At 37.2% G+C, this 3,507-nt stretch overlaps 1 pseudogene; it reads left to right on the forward strand.

The window, feature by feature from the left end:
- The first annotated feature begins 1,495 nt into the window (after positions 1–1,495).
- LOC104596655 (receptor protein kinase CLAVATA1 pseudogene) lies at positions 1,496–3,234 on the forward strand (annotated as a pseudogene).
- Positions 3,235–3,507: the final 273 nt, after the last annotated feature.

The raw sequence follows: 3,507 nt of genomic DNA on the forward strand, positions 1-3,507 counted from the left end.
AGGAGGTTCAAGGAAAGGGAAAAAGAGTTGTTTGCCAAAAATGTAGGAAAGACTTTAGCTATTGTAGCAAGGGATGGTACTGGCCATTTGGGTAGACATTTGCTCATCCATGAGAAAGAAGAAGAAGAAGAAGAAGAAGAAGAAGAAGAAGAAGAAGAAACACAAACACAAATAGGGTGGGGTGGGGGGTTGGTACTTTTAAATATTTTCAAGAAAAAATGAGGCAAGAATTAGCAAAATACATTGTACATGCTAAACAACCATTTTTGTTAGATAAAGATACTAAACTTAAAAAATGGTTACGTAATTCTATATATCCACAATTTTAAAAAGTTTCTAAGAATACAATTAAATTAGATGCTTTAAAAAATTTTTATTCATATAAACAAAATTTAATTTATATGTTATCAAATCTTAATTCTAAAGTTGCAATTAATTGTGATATTTGGATTTATAAATTTAACATAAGTTATATTTGTATTATCGGTCATTTTATTGATGAAAATTGGCTTTTAAATAAAAGAATTTCAAGTTTTACTAGGTTTGAATGGCCACATATTGGCCCAGCTACTGTTGCAAGTATTTTAAATACTTTAATGCGTATAGAATTGACAATAAATTATTTTCTATTAGTTTTGATAATATTAGTAATAATGATTCAACAATAAATATTTTATAATCTCAATTAAAATCATATTTAAATGTTAAATTATTTCATATCAGATGTGTATGTCACATTTTAAATTTATGTATTCAGAATGCTTTAAATATTATTTCTACTCATATTTCTAAAATTAGAACTTGTATTATATATATTAAAAGTTTTGGAGCAAGAAAACAAGAATTTAGATATTTATGTCAAAATTATGGTTTAATAAGTAAGAGAAAAACTTTTTTATTTAATAAGTAAGAGGCAAAAATCCTTGTACTTTAGGTCGAGTGCCAATTTAGTACCCAAACTTTAAAACATGACAATATAGTACTCGAACTTTTGAAATGCGACAATCTAGTACCTACCGTCAATGGACCGTCAGTTATGTATATCACATGGCCTCATGTGTGATTTAAGATTTTTGAAAATGTCAAAATTACCCTTAGAGTTAAAACTCATTGTTCATCATCTTCTTTCTCAAGAAAATGAAGATCTGTTTCTGGGAACCCAAATCTGTTGATGGAAGTGAAGCCTCCATCCACCACCAGATTATGGCTGCTCACCTCCATCTCTTGATGGAGGTGAACCCAAATCTCTTCACCTCCGCCCCTTTAAAAGGCACCCCCATCCCATCCCAGTCTACTTGTTATTCCTTAGAAAGCCCAAGTGTCAAACAACTATGAAGTTCGCATTTTTCTCTAGTTTTGCACATTCTCTTTTGCTCCTACACCGATGTTGATTACTTTGCCTAAAACCTCCGTTCATCGCCAGAGAAATGAGAACTTCGGCGATTGATCCTTCTATAACATTGCCTAAATGTCTGTATCTCCGTTCATCACCTGAAACCTTACAAACTTGCAGACTCTCTACCTTGAACTAAACCTATTTTCTGGCAAAATTCTGTCAGAGATATTTGGTCTAAAGATGCTTTCCAAGATCAATATCAACAATAACAACACTATACGTGAGATCCCTATCGCTCTGGCACACTGCAAGTCTTTATCGTTGGTAGATTTTAGTTGTAATAATCTTTTTGGAAAAATCCCAAGAGAAATTGTGAACCTCGAAATCCTTAACACACTGAACCTATCAAGGAACCAACTTATAGGACAAATTCCCAATAAGATAAGATTAGACCTGTTCATGGGCCGAGTAGCCCAATGGCCCGGCCCGCACCCCGGCCGGGCTTGGTCATATAATTAGGCCCGCGGGCCTGACCTCAGGCTTAACACAGTAAGCCCGACTGTGTTTCAGGCCAAGCTCGGGATTTGTCAAAAAAGCCCGACCCGAGCCCGGCCCGGCCCGACTCAGTATTATATATTTTATAAAATATATAATATGTATTTTATATATTATATAAAATATATAAATAATATAATATTTATTAAAATATATATTTATAATTTAATATATATATATATATATTTTATTCTTTTCTTTATAATTTCAATCTATCTCTCTCTTTATTCAGTTGCTTCAACATTAATAATAATAATAATATAGGCTAAATTTCGGGCCCGGGCCCAGGCTCGGGCTTCGGGCTTTTTATGAGGGTCGGGCTCGAGCCCAAATTGTAGGCCCGATGGTCGGGCCGGGCTCGGGCTCGGGCCTTAAAAAAATTTGTTAATACACAGTAAAAGCCCGGCCTGGCCCGAGCCTAGCCCGGCCTGGCCCGGCCCATGAACAGGTCTAGATAAGATCAATGACCAACCTGACAACACTTGATTTATCCTACAACAATTTGGCGGGTCCAATGCCAATTGGTGGGCAATTCCTGGTCTTCAACAACACCTCTTTCACGGGAAATCCCAATCTTTGTAGGCCATTGCTTCATTTACAATGTTTACCATCCCAAAACATGGATGGGTTTTCGGGCCGACGGACTACGTCCTTAAAAGTCATTATCATCATTGTGATCATCTTGGTTGTTCTATTAAGCCTTGTCACTGTAGCTTTAAAGCTCAAAAGCTACCGGAAAAAAATGTCGTGAATCAAAAGCTTAGAAACTGACCCCATTCCAAAAGCTCAATTTCAAGGTAGAAGACATGGTTGAATGCTTGAAGGAAGAGAACATCATTGAAAAAGGTGGTGCCGAAATCGTCTATCATGAGTCCATGTCGAATGGTGTGGACGTGGCCATTAAGCGCCTGGTGGGGAGAAGTAGTGGCAGGAGCGACCATAGCTTCTTTGCTGAAATTCAAACTCTGGGAAGAATCCGGCACCGAAACATTGTTTGGTTGCTGGGCTTCGTGTCTAACAACGATACAAATCTGTTGACTTATGAATACGTGTTGAACAGAAGCCTTGGAGAACTATTGCATGGATCGAAGGGTTTATACTTACAGTGGGAGACGAGGTACCGAATTGCAGTGGAGGCAGCGAAGGGATTGTGCTACCTTCACCACGACTGCTCTCCTCTTATAATTCATAAGGACATGAAATCAAACAATATCCTACTTGATTCATACTTCGAGGCCCATGTCGCAGACTTTGGGCACGCCAAGTTCCTACAAGGCGTCAGAGCATTAGAGTGTTTGTCCTCCATTGTTGGATCGTACGGTTACATTGCACCAGGTTCGTGATCTGAACCATCTGATCTCTGCTTTCTATTACCTTTGACTTTTCTCCTAAACGACAAACATTTTTATGGTGAAATTATCCCCTAGATCATTTTCTTTCCCGCTTTAGGTTGATAAAGAAAATTAGATGACACTTAAAGGGCATTTGTGTCTTTTCCCATGACACTTAACGGTGAGTTAACGCCAAGTACTAAATCATCACAAAATGAAAGTTCAGGTACTAGATTATCGCATTTTAAAGTTCGGGTACTAAATTGGCACTCGGCCTAAAGTACA

This window comes from Nelumbo nucifera, chromosome 1 (genome assembly GCF_055504915.1).
Source record: "Nelumbo nucifera cultivar China Antique chromosome 1, China Antique-T2T, whole genome shotgun sequence".
NCBI lineage: Eukaryota > Viridiplantae > Streptophyta > Magnoliopsida > Proteales > Nelumbonaceae > Nelumbo > Nelumbo nucifera.